The sequence below is a fragment of the Dendropsophus ebraccatus genome, chromosome 14 (genome assembly GCF_027789765.1).
Source record: "Dendropsophus ebraccatus isolate aDenEbr1 chromosome 14, aDenEbr1.pat, whole genome shotgun sequence".
Classification (NCBI taxonomy): Eukaryota; Metazoa; Chordata; class Amphibia; order Anura; family Hylidae; genus Dendropsophus; species Dendropsophus ebraccatus.
The window spans coordinates 71,989,240-72,004,259 of record NC_091467.1 but is presented as its reverse complement, the minus strand read 5'-3'; the positions used below and the strand labels follow the sequence as shown (position 1 = coordinate 72,004,259).

At 43.2% G+C, this 15,020-nt stretch overlaps 1 protein-coding gene across 2 annotated transcripts in view; it reads left to right on the top strand.

The window, feature by feature from the left end:
• SLC39A11 (solute carrier family 39 member 11) overlaps positions 1 to 15,020 on the top strand; it is a 420,528-nt gene that overhangs the window by 30,573 nt on the left and 374,935 nt on the right. The gene's annotated exons all lie outside the window — the stretch shown is intronic.

The window sequence follows — 15,020 nt, the reverse complement described above, 5'->3', positions numbered from 1 at the left end:
TTCCCAAGGAAATATGGTGTAGGGCTTGGTCTTCAGATGATTCTCGTCAGTGACTACTCCAATTCTCAGCTCCGTCCTACGTTCTTAGCTTAGCACTTTGTACACTTATAACTATCATATAAATTCAGGTTTGATGACTGTGGACCTTGTAGATATGGTAGAGCTCAATTCTTCATATTGTCTTCGGAGGATTGAAGATCTTTTGGTTAATATTCCAGGTAAAAATATCCCCAAAAAATTTGCAGAATTGTGTGCCGGTTTTGAAAGGTCGTGATACTGCCTCAAAAGGAAAGCAGAGAAGTTCTGTTCTCGTCATGAGAAGGTGGGGCTCATTTTATATCGCTACATCTACTCTCGGAAGGTTACACTGGTACCCAATTGCCATAGAGATTGAGACTCCACCTTAACATCCTGATATGAGTGAAATGATGTGTAGGCGCTCGGTGGTTACTGAGCACTGGAGGATGTCAAGGGCAATAAACAGGAAGATGCTATGTGGTTATTTTTCAAAAATGACTGCAGGTGTTCTGTTCTGTGGAAGTTACCGTCTCAAGTAACTGAGGAACAAAACGATGAGGCTACACCTAAAACTAGAATCTATGAACTTATTGCTGTAGGATATTGGGCGATCACTTTGTACTTCACTTGTGCTACACCTATAATATTATGTTACCTCCTGTGCTGAATCTATTGTACACTCCCATGTGTCCCCATCTCCAAAATTCCTCCTTTGCTGCATCTGAATTCCTATGTCCAAGATTCCTCCAGTGCTCCGCCAACACGTCCATGTTTTCTTTTACTGCACCAACACCTCCATGTCTTCCCAGCTCCAAAATTCCCCTGTCCGCTAAAGCAATTGACATTTCAATTCTTTGGGCAGACGGCGGAATTTGCCGGCAAAGATCCTTTAGTCTATGGAACTAGCGGAACATCAGGCCGTCTGGTGGAATCTGCTTGAATTCACCCTGGATATTCCGTAGCGTGCACATACCCTTCTTTGGCAACACACCTTCTGCTAGACACATAAGTTCCCCTGTCTTCAAGACTTCAATTTCACCTAAACACTTGTGTTTTCCTATCTCTAAAGGCCCTATTCCACGGAAAGATTATCGTTCGTATTCGGCCGATATCGGCCGCTACGGACGATAATCGTCCGGTGGAATAGAGTGCAACGATCAGCCGACATCGTTCATGTCGGCTGATCGTTGCAGTCGCTTGTTTTTCAACATGTTGAAAAACAAGCGACTAATATAGCAGCGATCTGATCCGAACCCGAACTTTCGGCATTTGATTAGCGGTGGCTGCTGACGTTGGATAAAGCCCTAAGGCTATGTGGAAAACATGGATATAGTCATTGGCTGTATCCATGTTTTCCAGACAACCTTAGAGCTTTATCCAAGTTCTGCAGCCCCAGCTAATCAAATACCGACGTTCGGTTTCGGATCGACTCGAACCCGAACCCGGTTCGCTCATCTCTAGTGAAGACTCACTAGAAGGTGTTTTTCAAGGTATTTTTTTGCTTCCCTAAAGCTGCAATAATAAAGGTGTTATTCAGAGGCAAAAATGAAAAGAAAAAAATAACATGATTGAGAGTGAAATAAATTGGTGTTATGTGGTTTACACGACCATTTCCTGCCAGTATGGAATAAAGGAAGAGAGAACACACATTTATGACACCTACGCCTCAAGTACAAAAACCACTGAATCGATAGGGTGCATCGTCACATATGTCATGTTCTAGAGAAGCGGAGCTCACAGATCTGTCTGGATTGTAAGATAGCTAGATATATAGGACACCTGTGGAACATCTCCCTGGGTTTATTCTCCATCTATGGAACTCTTGAGAACTATTCTGCAGGGTGACGTTGCCATCTGAGGTGATTGTTATGTCTATATGGTTATGTACCTGGATGATCTGCCCCTTTGGTCACCAGGTGAGGGGACTTCTAAGGGCTCCTGAAAAGAACTTTGCCAACCTCGTGAGTTTAAAGGAGAAGTCCAGCCCTGGCTGAAATCTAACAGGTGGCAGGCGCAGTCCTTACCTCTCCCTGTACTTGTGACTGGCTCCGGGACCCCCGCCGGAAGGCATTTTCCCCAGAGTTGTTATGATGTTGTGACTCGGGGGATGCCCCTTCCGGCTGATGGACTGGCGGCTCAGCCAATCAGTGACTTGAGAAGCGTCCCACCACAGTCACTGACTGGTTGAGTGGCCAGTCCATCAGCCAGGTTGTGACGTCAGTAGAGCAAGAGATCCCAGAGCGTCAGTCCAGTGCTGAAGAGGCACAGGGAGAGATGACTTAGTACCCTTTGTTATTTTCCCCTGTGCCCTGCCATTAAAAAAACCTTGGGGCCAGACTTACCAACTATAGCCCCTTACCAACACCACCACACAACTGTATGTCATGGTGCTGAAAGAGTTAAAGTATCTCTGCCACTTAAAAAAAAAAAAAACATTCGGGATGTCTCACAAGTATGTCAAATGTTTTGATCCATTAAGGTCTAAGACCCTCACTGATTGTTAGCTAGAGCTGAGAGAAGTGTTCAGCTAAGTGCTTCTCTCCCTGGCTCACTGCAATCTCCCATCTCACTGCAGTTGAGGCTTCCTCTTGTGTCTGTGGTGATAAAAGGAGGCTGCTGTAAATTGATCTGTACAGCATTGCAGCATCATGTGACACCAGTAGGTAGAGGAGACAATAGAAGCTCAGTACCCTCAGTGTACACTCAGTAATGTCTCACATTCATCTCAAGGGGCAGACTGTCTATTGTTGTTTATGTCCATAAGTTATGCTGTAAAGCATGTCACTAAATGCCCAGGCAAGATGGCCGCCCCCATAACAATATACAAAAAATGAAATAAACAAATATTACAGTCAAAAAATAGAGACGGATCAAAATAAAAGAAAAAATTTTAATATCTGACTCTAATCAGTGAAAGAAAATTTAGGTGACACATTCCCTTTAATTTTCCAGTAACAGGGATCAGACTCCCAACAAATCCCTCGCCATTCGGCTGCTTGAAGAGACTATGGTGTCTACAATTGTTGCAATTATTATAATGTTTGCTTTGGGTTGTACCTGCAGATGCCATCCTAAAAACCATACAGGGATGTCCTGTGCACTTTAATACTCTATCAATATCTGAAGACTGGATTACCCCTTTAAGTCAGCCATTACTCTGTCATACCCAATGGTCAGCTCCTTCCCATAGTCTTAGCTTTTGAGGTTTACAACTAATACATAGACTCAAGTTTGAATACAGAGTTATATAAATATCAGCAAAATTCTGCAAAAATCAGATAACCTTGATATATATATATATATATATATATATATATATATATATATATATATACCCTCCTGTATCATACTCTATCTCTTACCTGATCTCTGCTGTCAGCCCACCCGTGTATGCAGCAATGTGTCAGCTCACCGCACACTCATAGAGTTTCCTTCCTGATGGACGCTTTTTCAGTAAGGAAAGGAAAGCCGTGTTGCCATCGCCCTTCTTGTTGCTTCTTCATCAGAAAATGCCGAACATTGATGTTAATAACCCTTATGTGTTTCTCTGGTATGATAAAAAAAAGCGTGACGAACACCACCCGCAACCATGTTCAATCAATAAGTCCCCTGTGTGGTACATGGGGGTATGTAGGGGCTAGTAAATATTTGTCCGCTTCATTACAAAGCTTTATTGTGTTACAATATGTGACGGATAACTTGTGATATCAATTCCCTTCATACATTCGTCCATCATCTTCCCTCTTTAATAGTATTCGGCTATTTTCGGCTATTTTCCTTGAAATACTCAATAGTTTTTGTTTTTTAGAAATAATTCTTCCTTTTACTTATCTTTATCAGTAGTGGATCTGTATACATGTCTGGTGGGAGTAGTAGTGTTCTATATTATGGAAAAACTACAATTCCCATCAGGCCGGGACAGCTAAAGCTTGTAGTTTTGCAACAGCTGAAGGGCCGTGAGTTTCACACTCCGGATCTAGTGTGAGTGTTACATTGAATTCATAATATCTTCATCTTAAAAGCATTTGTTATGTCCTGTATGGGTGTGTATGAGGCTTCTGTGGCTGACACTATATGCCAATATATGGGGGTCCTCTGGCTTACAGTGTAAAGGACACTTTATAAGAACTTTGTGTGTGACACAATATAGTTCTGTTTCTAGAACATAAAGACTCATTTAAAGCCGACATAGCAGACCCATTTAAATGTATTTTGCTACCTTTTCCATTGCCTGCCCAGGCCTCTCACTTCTATGAGTGTATAAAAGCGCACAGAAACCATCTGTGGTTTGGCTCCATTCTCTTTGAATGGCTATACAAACAAATAATGTCTCTACGTGTGGCCTTATCACAGCTATATGCGAATACGACCAATTAGCTCAACCCCCTGATATTCCTTCTTCAAATGGAGAGCCATACCTGGGGAAGGAAAAACCATATCCCTTGTGGCATATAATGTGGTCGAGGGCAGCAAAGTCTTCAGCATGTGTGGGATACAAGGAAAATCAGTACTAACTTTTGCTTCATTGGTACCATACCCCAAATATCCTACATCGACTCCCCCCCCAGGCTGCAAATGCTCCCAAGCGTGAAGCCCCCACCCACATATCTTCTGGGACTGCCCTAACCTTAAAGGGGTATACCAGGAAAAATCTACTTTTCACCTGCCGTACCCGCTGCTCTAATAATAATACAGTAGCTGAGGCCCCAAACATAGATCGCCAGGGGGTAAAGACGTTGGCAGGGCCGGACTGGGACTAAAAATCAGCCCTGGCACTCCAACCTCAGCAGCCCACATACCATATTCTCTCTGATATATTATGGATAGCGGTGTATAATACACGCTGCAGCAAATTCTGCTTCAATTGTCAAAGTTCCTCACTACTTCCCTTAAATATGCAAAGCCCATCATCAACACATAAAAATAAAGATATAACATGATCTGCTGTGAATTTGATGGTTTAGGTGTAGGGGGGTGATATAAGTGACAGGACCTTTAGTCCAGTCTGAACTTTTAAAACCCTTCTTTTTATTACCAGCTGAAGTGTCACAGAGGCGGAACCGAGCCACAGCAGCCCCTCCTGTTTTGACTGATTGAGATACAGGGCAACGCTATAGCTGTCGTCGAGACACATTAGCTGATAATTAAAAAGGTTTATTAGAAAAGTTTACACTGCACTAACGGCCACGGCTCTTATATCTCCTACACACCTGTTTGCCGGGATCTACAACTCCATACCTGGTACGGACCTCATAGATTCCCTTTCAATGGGGAAAACCATGTCTGCTTTCTTCCAGAAACAATGTCACTCTCCTCCTCAGTTTGGGTGTGGTATTGCAGCTCAGTTCCATTGAAGTGATAGGAGCCAAGTTGTAATACCACACACAACCTAAGGACAGGCAATGTTTTTGGTGTTGTGATGTTGGGATTGTACATGTATGTGCAATCAAAGATATCAAAGAGCTGCTAGATATCTGTTTAATACTGGATCTATCTTTCTATCTACCATATCTTATCATGTATCTCCTATCTCTCTATCTATCTCTATCTCTATATCTCTTTCTTATCTATCTCCTATCTATCTATTATCTATCTATCTATCTATCTATCTATCTATCTATCTATCTCTTTTCTATCAATGCAGCTAAAAAATTTAGGGAAAAATTTAGGATATACAGAAAGCAAACAAATATATAATATTAACCCTGATAAGACAATTTTCTCTGCATGATAACGCTGTATATTTCTGAAATAACAGTCACAGCTACCAAATAACACCAGTATACAGGAAGCAAATATCACAATACATGTTACCGACAAAACCCAGTAAACAGAGACCAATACTACCTATAATACCAGTATACAAGGAGGAAGTATTATCACTATACATGTTACCTCCACACTGTTACTAAGCATAACCAGTAAACCAGTAAACAAAGACCAATATTATCAATAATACCAGTTTACAAGTAACAAATAATATCTCTGCACTATGACCATTACCATCATATAATGACCAATACCACCATACTGATACTGAATAAAATCCACTATATAAGGACATATTACCAATAGTACCAGTATATACAGGATAAGTAATACAGTCATAGTATGATCACTATCACCACCATACAGTGACTTTATAATACCACTGTACTGTTACTGAATAAAATCACTATATAACGACCAATATTCTTCCTAAGCAGTGACCATATAATAGTAGATCCTAACTGTATAAACGTTCTGCAGACCATATAAATGATTATAGTGCAGGTATATCCTGTGACTCACATGAGGCGTTTTCTCTGCATGGATTGCAAGTGATGTTTTTTTCTTAAGTTGTTCACCTTTCCTTTTCCTCTCTGTCTGACTCGGCCATCATGAAGTTTTCTCCGGCCATGACTCGTCTTCACAGGATCTACCAGACAAACATTTTAGGCTCCTCAATCCAGCCTTATCCACATCTATATAAAAATTCGCCAAGTGTATTGCTTCAAATTGTAACCGTGCTCCCTCTGTGTCCCTGTATAAGCAGTTAGGCTCAGTTTGTGCCTCCGAATGGTAGTCTGGCCCCTCTGCACACACCCATATAGTATTTTAGTATCAGGCCCCCTCTGTACCCCATATAGATATAGGCCTCCTCTGTGCTGTGTTGCCATATAGTAATAGGCCACTCTTCTATAGAAGTTTGGGCCCCCTCTGTGCTCCCATATATTGAGTTCCTCCTCTTTGTACTAGACCCCCCTCTATGCCTGTATATGGCCCCACTGTACCCACATACAGTACAGTATAGTATAATATACCAGTGTATAGAGAAGGGCCCCCAGTGCAGCACACCCACATAGTAAAAGGGCAGTGTATTATACTGGCCCCTCTGTGCAGTCCCCACATAACATAGCCCCCAACCCCCACACCCCACACTGTGCTGCAGTATAGTTTGCCATCCTGTGACACAAATAGAATAGGCTCCCTTTGGCTATGCAGCCCCCATGTGAAAAAAAAAGTATACTCACCTCCTGGCTCCGGTCTCCAGCTGCCTCTTCTCCCTTCTGGCCCTTCTCTCTTCTTCTTCCTGCTGCCGCTTAATGGCCGCTCTGCCCCTTTAAAATCCTTTGTACAGCAGACGTGCCGCGCGCAGGCACGTCTGCTGAACTCTACCCCTGGCGTCTGACGTCACTTCCGGACGCGCCGCAGAGGCCGGAGATCAAAGGAGAAGAATGCGCCGCCGCCAGCTACAGTCCCCAGCAGCTATTCTCTGCTGAAGCACGGCGGCGGTGTCTTCTCCTTTGATCTCCGGCCTCTGCGGCGCGTCCGGAAGCGACGTCAGCGGTAGAGTTCAAAAGGATTTTTAAGGCAGCAGCCCTCAGGTGTGCTTGGGGGGAGGCGGGGACCGGACCAAATGCCTGCCCAGAATTACCCTGGCAGAGGCTGAGTGAACAGTGCGGCGGTTGGCCGCGCTGTTCACTCAGCCTCTGCAAAGGGCCGGCGGCCCACTGATCGGCAATCTTAACGGCCCAGCGGGCATTTGCCCGCTGTGCCAGATTACCAATCCGGGCCTGGACGTTGGACCCTGTGATGTTGTACTTTTAGATTAACTTGAATCTTATATCCGTGACCCTCCAGGTGGGCATACCCTTAGATATATACACCCACATATTTAATGTACCACCTAAACAACTCCGTAAACCCACTGCCAAACTTTTACTACACTCGCTTATAAGGGCTAAATGTTCAATAGCTGGGAAATGGACGAGCACTGGGACAATGTTGACCCAAAAACTGGATGGATGGAGTATCTCTCAGGATTAAATAATGAATTTCACACCATTTGGGACCCATGGGATGTTGCTTATGGGTCTACCCACCCTCCTTAAAGGGGTTATCCAGTGCTACAAAACATGGCCACTTTTCCCCCTCTTTTGTCTCCAGATTGGGTGGGGTTTCAAACTCAGTTCCATTGAAGTAAATGGATCTTAATTGCAAACCACACCTGACCTGGAGACAACAGTAGGGGGAAAAGTGGCCATGTTTTTGTAGCGCTGGATAACCCCTTTAATGTTCTCACCCTGTATGTGTGTCTTTGTCTTGTCTATTGTCTGTATACCTTTGTATTTGTATATACCTTAGGGGGAGAGATATAGCACCACATGTGGCCTTACTGAGCTGCATCTCTTTAACTTGATGTACATCCGATTTCTCAAAGACAGAGGTATTGTGACTTGCACTGTATCTACGCACAGTCATTGAATAACTCACCAATATTGTACGGTCCGTTACATGTTTATATTATATTATACACTCAACGGCCACTTTATTAGGTACACCATGCTAGTAACGGGTTGGACCCCCTTTTGCCTTCAGAACTGCCTCAATTCTTGGTGGCATAGATACAACAAGGTGCTGGAAGCTTCCTCAGAGATTTTGGTCCATATTGACATGATGACATCACACAGTTGCCGCAGATTTGTCGGCTGCACATCCATGATGCCAATCTCCCGTTCCACCACATCCCAAAGATGCTCTATTGGATTGAGATCTGGTGACTGTGGAGGCCATTTGAGTACAGTGAACTCATTGTCATGTTCAAGAAACCAGTCTGAGATGATTCTAGCTTTATGACATGGCGCATTATCCTGCTGAAAGTAGCCATCAGATGTTGGGTACATTGTGGTCATAAAGGGATGGACATGGTCAGCAACAATACTCAGGTAGGCTGTGGCGTTGCAACGATGCTCAATTGGTACCAAGGGGCCCAAAGAGTGCCAAGAAAATATTCCCCACACCATGACACCACCACCACCAGCCTGAACCGTTGATACAAGGCAGGATGGATCCATGCTTTCATGTTGTTGACCGCAAATTCTGACCCTACCATCCGAATGTCGCAGCAGAAATCGAGACTCATCAGACCAGGCAACGTTTTTCCAATCTTCTACTGTCCAATTTCGATGAGCTTGTGCAAATTGTAGCCTCAGTTTCCTGTTCTTAGCTGAGCGGAGTGGCACCCGGTGTGGTCTTCTGCTGCTGTAGCCCATCTGCCTCAAAGTTGGCCGTACTGTGCGTTCAGAGATTCTCTTCTGCCTACCTTGGTTGTAACGGTTGGCTATTTGAGTCACTGTTGCCTTTCTATCAGCTCGAACCAGTCTGCCCATTCTCCTCTGACCTCTGGCATCAACAAGGCATTTCCGCCCACAGAACTGCTGCTCACTGGATGGTTTTTCTTTTTCGGACCATTCTCTGTAAACCCTAGAGATGGTTGTGCGTGAAAATCCCAGTAGATCAGTAGTTTCTGAAATACTCAGACCAGCCCTTCTGGCACCAACAACCATGCCACGTTCAAAGGCCCTCAAATCCCCTTTCTTCCCCATACTGATGCTCGGTTTGAACTGCAGGAGATTGTCTTGACTATGTCTACATGCCTAAATGCACTGAGTTGCCGCCATGTGATTGGCTGATTAGAAATTAAGTGGTTACGTGCAGTTGGACAGGTGTACCTAATAAAGTGGCCGGTGAGTGTATGTGTACATGTTTTTATTATATTAAAAAAATATAAACTGTTAAAAAAAAAGACTAATCAAAAATGTATAGCAGCCCTGGAAGCAATAAAAAAATTACTGCTATAATGATGTTCCATAGGATACAGCAGGCATCAAAGTTTGGGGTTGCTGAGGCGACTTTCCCACGCCCAATAAGTTCTGTGCACAAACACTATACTAATTAAAGCGGTACTCCAGAGAAGCAGGAGAGGTTTTCTTTAGGGGATTTGCTGCTGCTCTGGACAGTTCCTGACATGGACAGAGGTGGCAGCAGAGAGCACTGTGTCAGACTGGAGAGAATACACCACTTCCTACAGGACATACAGCAGCTGATAAGTACTGGATATTTTTAAATAGACGTAAATTTACAAATCAGCAACCCGATCCCCCGGCGTATGCTTTCTTTATCTACTGTGAAAAGCACATGACACAGCATCATGGCAGTAATACAAAAATGGAGACGCGAAAAGATTTTTGCCAGCTCACCTCCTGTGATGGTTTGTCAGCGTGCCCGGATCCCCTCCAATGGTGAGTGTATTCGTCTCAGTACGAAAAAGCAATGATCCAGCAGGCTCCAATGCGGTATAAAAATCACATCCCTTTTATTTGCACAAAATCACCATGTGGTACATACAGACACAGACCCCCAGCACAAAAAAAACGCCGACGCGTTTCGAACGCGGTATTTGCACTCTTACTCCTGGCTATCTCTTACTATCACAGCAGTGACTTAAATACATATGTAGCCAATGTTCGAGATTTCGCGTAACCGGCGTGAGAACAACCCACTTACCATACGTGAGAGTCACATCTAATTAACAAGTTTCACTAGCTAGCTGTGGAAGCAACATTAACCCTTTCCATACATATTGGACTTTTAGCTTATATCTTACTCATATGATTTGATATAAAATTACTGAAACACAATCGCTACTGGAAGCAAACTTGAATATGATATATACAATACTAAACAGACACATTACAGATGATGTTTTACTGCATTAGTAGTATAGCAACAATTCTTTCCGTAGATTTAAACCTTTTGGGGCATAGGTATTTAATTTAAACATCCAAAATGCTTCTCTATTTTTTAGTTTTTGCTGTATGTTCCCCCCTGTAGGTGATTTGTATACCCTCTCTATAGCAACAACTTGGAAAAATTCCGTAGCTCCGTGATGTTCATCCAAGAAGTTTTTAGAGGCTCCTGAGAGGCCTCTGGTGGTCACATGTTGTATGTCATACAAATGTTCATTTATCCTCATTTTTAATTTCCTACTGGTACATCCCACGTAATATTTATGACAATGTGTACAAGTAATCATGTAGACTACATTCTGACTATTACAATTCATAAATGAACTAATTTCATAATGTTTATCTTGTGAACTGTTGGTGAATGTTTTAGTTTGATGTTTTACACGGAGTGCCACCACATTTAAAGAAACCCTTATTTCTAGCCACGTGGCATGTGACCACCAGAGGCCTCTCAGGAGCCTCAAAACGCTTCTTGGATGAACATCACGGATCTACGGAATTTTTCCAAGTTGTTGCTATAGAGAGGGTATACAAATCACCTACAGGGGGGAACATACAGCAAAAACTAAAAAATAGAGAAGCATTTTGGATGTTTAAATTAAATACCTATGCCCCAAAAGGTTTAAATCTACGGAAAGAATTGTTGCTATACTACTAATGCAGTAAAACATCATCTGTAATGTGTCTGTTTAGTATTGTATATATCATATTCAAGTTTGCTTCCAGTAGCGATTGTGTTTCAGTAATTTTATATCAAATCATATGAGTAAGATATAAGCTAAAAGTCTAATATGTATGGAAAGGGTTAATGTTGCTTCCACAGCTAGCTAGTGAAACTTGTTAATTAGATGTGACTCTCACGTGTGGTAAGTGGGTTGTTCTCACGCCGGTTACGCGAAATCTCGAACATTGGCTACATATGTATTTAAGTCACTGCTGTGATAGTAAGAGATAGCCAGGAGTAAGAGTGCAAATACCGCGTTCGAAACGCGTCAGAGTTTTTTGTGCTGGGGGTCTGTGTCTGTATGTACCACATGGTGATTTTGTGCAAATAAAAAAAATGGAGATGGTACATGCCTCACCAGACCTGGTACACTATATATATAATGTGATGGAAAGAAAGGTGGAAGGCAGCAGTCCAAGCAATCAATCTTCTTTGTTACAACATGTAGTAATTCAGCTAGACTGTCAGGTATGTAGATCATTAGTGTAAATCATTTGTGACAATTACGTTATTAGTGATGACATGAGAAGTGTGTGGACAATTAGGCAGCATAACTACTATGGACTGTAATGCAGTTCAGATGCAGAGGGTAGAGCAGGAAGCATACGCTGTATATGTATTTTGCCAATATTTAGCGAGAGACGACCTGTAAGATCAGCACTCGGTTGCTCCTTGTTTCCCGCTATTACACAAACATCGGGGAACAGGGAGCTTCTCCTATTACACCCTATTAGACCCTCGCTACTGTTGTAGGTTTTTTCTACATGTTGAAAGACAAGGATCATCCGACATCGTGCGTCGTGGCTTGGTGTAATAGGGCCTTAAGGGTCCTATTAGATGAGGTGATTTTTAACTATAAAAAATCGCAAAGAAGATTGTTATCGTTAACCTGAAATCGTTCACCATTTTACATAGAACCATAGTCGTTATTTACAACTGTTACTAAGATCGTTTACTCCATCTGATCGCAGAAAATGAAGGAACGATGTGGAATTACACCGAACAATTAGTCAACAAATGCGGAATTACAGCGAACGATTAACAGTGATTTTGGTGTTAGCACCAAACGAGTGGTGAACGATTTCTTGCTGGACGTTTGATCATTTACATACAAAACGATAATTGTTTACATTCGAACAATAAAACGATAATTTGCATAATAATCGCCCTGTGTAAGGAGCAAAGTTGCGATAAATGGCATAAAACGTACTTAATTTTAAGGACGGTAAACAGCTATGCACAGTACATGGCTGCTTACTGCAGATTTAGAACAGTCACTGCTCTCCTGCATATACTGTGGAGTAATCGTCACCCCTCCTGTCTGTGGCCAAGCTGGTATTAGGGGTTTCCTCTGGAGAACACAAACTGGTCAATAGAGTATGCAGAGGAAAATGTCTATCACAGACCACAGAAAGACAAGAGAAAGGTGAGAATGGTGTCCCTTATAGCAAATGCCTGGCCATTCTGTTAGTACAGGAGCAGGGACGTCAAAGAGAGGAGTCCCTGCTCCTGTAACAGAATCACCAAAGCAAATAAAACATTCAGAATGATTCCGATTTGTTCCGAATCAAGTCGATCATCATGAATTATTACATACCAATAATTATATATTATTACAGAGGAATAAACCCTGTGCCAGTTGTGCTTCATATGGATGAGGCAATGTGAAATCCCCATATCATGATGATGAAGAGTCCTGAAATCAGGAAAAAACATGACTTGGTATAAAAGGCAGCGTAATACTACAGTGCAACATAAAAAGCATTAACAACAGGAAGAAGACCTTTTCAGATTTCCTTGACCAACATCCTCAAAAAAGGGAAATAGCTGGAGCTGATAGGGTTTTGTGGTTTGAGGTTTAGTCTAGTTCTGAGATTTACCAGAGACTTTGTTCTCAGTATGGAGAACGTGAAGAATTGTGTATGAATAGATGGAGAAGTGCAAGGAAAGTAGGAATGCTTACCTGTCTAGGATACTCCTCAGAGTGCTGTCATATCAACCTTCAGCCATCCTATAGGTCTCAGTGATTGTCTTCACCTCCAGCTTAGGGCAGGGGTGGTTGCTGAAGCGGCACCTCCGTCTGAATGGTCACCATATATCTTGTCTTGCATGATCCATCTTTGTAAAATCAGGGATTATCTGCAATGAAAACTAAATTTCCATTACTATTTGGGGACTTTTATCTTTCAGATTTGAAATCTCAGACACATTAAGTAACAAAAACACAATAAACATATTTAGTCAAAAAATAAATAAATAAAAGTTTGTGCAATATTTTAAACTCATCCACTGAATCCCTTTTCTCCTTTTTCCCCCTTTTTAAACTTGGCCTAAGGGTATACAATAACATAGCCAAGTATAAAGCTATACACCTGAAGGTGTTCTAGGCAGACTCGTCTATACATTCTCAGTTCCTAATGTTTAAAGGGTCGGCATGTCTCTCTTTAATAGCAATACAGTTACATCGATGCGACAATTCTCCTCGACCATCTAGGGCCTGAAACAACTTTAATCGACCTCCCATGGCCTTAGACCAGTGTAACAATGTAGAGGGTTTTTAGAATTTTTTTTTATTATGCTATATCCTGAAGTCCTGAGTCCCTTATAATAGCACGTTATAAACAGACAATCAATAGTCCGGATGAGCAGCCGCATTGAAAGCAACATTGACGCCAAGCTGGTACATACAAGGGGGAGACTGCTGCTCCAAGATAAGGCGGTAAGCAAATTATTTATCTTACCTATCAGAGCCGTGAGGAGAGAGCCGTGCCTGACAGCAGCCTCACAGCGCTAGACACACTGGAGGGGAGCCTGCACGATCTAACAGCAGTCTGTGCAGGCGGGATGATGGGCGCCCCTGTCAGTGTGAGTTACGCTCCGGCCGTCAAGGGGGTTAATCTACATACTCGCAGCGGGATGTCAATCTCCCTGCGAGTATGTAGTGTCATAGGGTTGAATGACAATGGATCCGCAGCAGATTTCGCTGCAAATTCATAGGGGCTACCTGGGGGGGGGGGGTGTATGCAGCATGGGGGCTACCTGCAGGGGGGAGTGTATACAGCATGGGGGCTACCTGCAGGGGGGAGTGTATACAGCATGGGGGCTACATGCAGAAGGGGAGTTTGTACAGCATGGGGGTTACCCGAAGGGGGAGTGTATACAGTATGGGGGCTATCTGCAAGGGGGGCAGTGTATATAGTATGGGGGATACCTGCAGGGGGGAGTGTATACAGCATGGGGGCTACATGCAGAAGGGGAGTTTGTACAGCATGGGGGCTACCTGAAGGGGGAGTGTATACAGTATGGGGGCTATCTGCAAGGGGGGCAGTGTACATAGTATGGGGGATACCTGCAGGGGGGAGTGTATACAGTATGAGGGATACCTGCAGGGGGGAGTGTATATAGCATGGGGGCTACCTGCAGGGGAGAGTGTATACAGTATGGGGGCAACCTGCCAGAAGGGGAGGAGTGTATACAGTATGGGGGCTATCTTCAGGGGGGAAGTGTATACAGTATGGGGGACAACCTGCAAGAAGGGGGGAGTGTATACAATATGGGAGCTACCTGCGGGGGGTGGAAAGTATACAGTATAGGCACTACCTGCAGGGGGGGTGTATAGAGTATGGGGGCTACCTTCTAGTGGGGGGAGTGTATAGAGTATGGGGGCTACCCGCAATTGGGGTGTATACAGTTTGGGGGCTACCTGT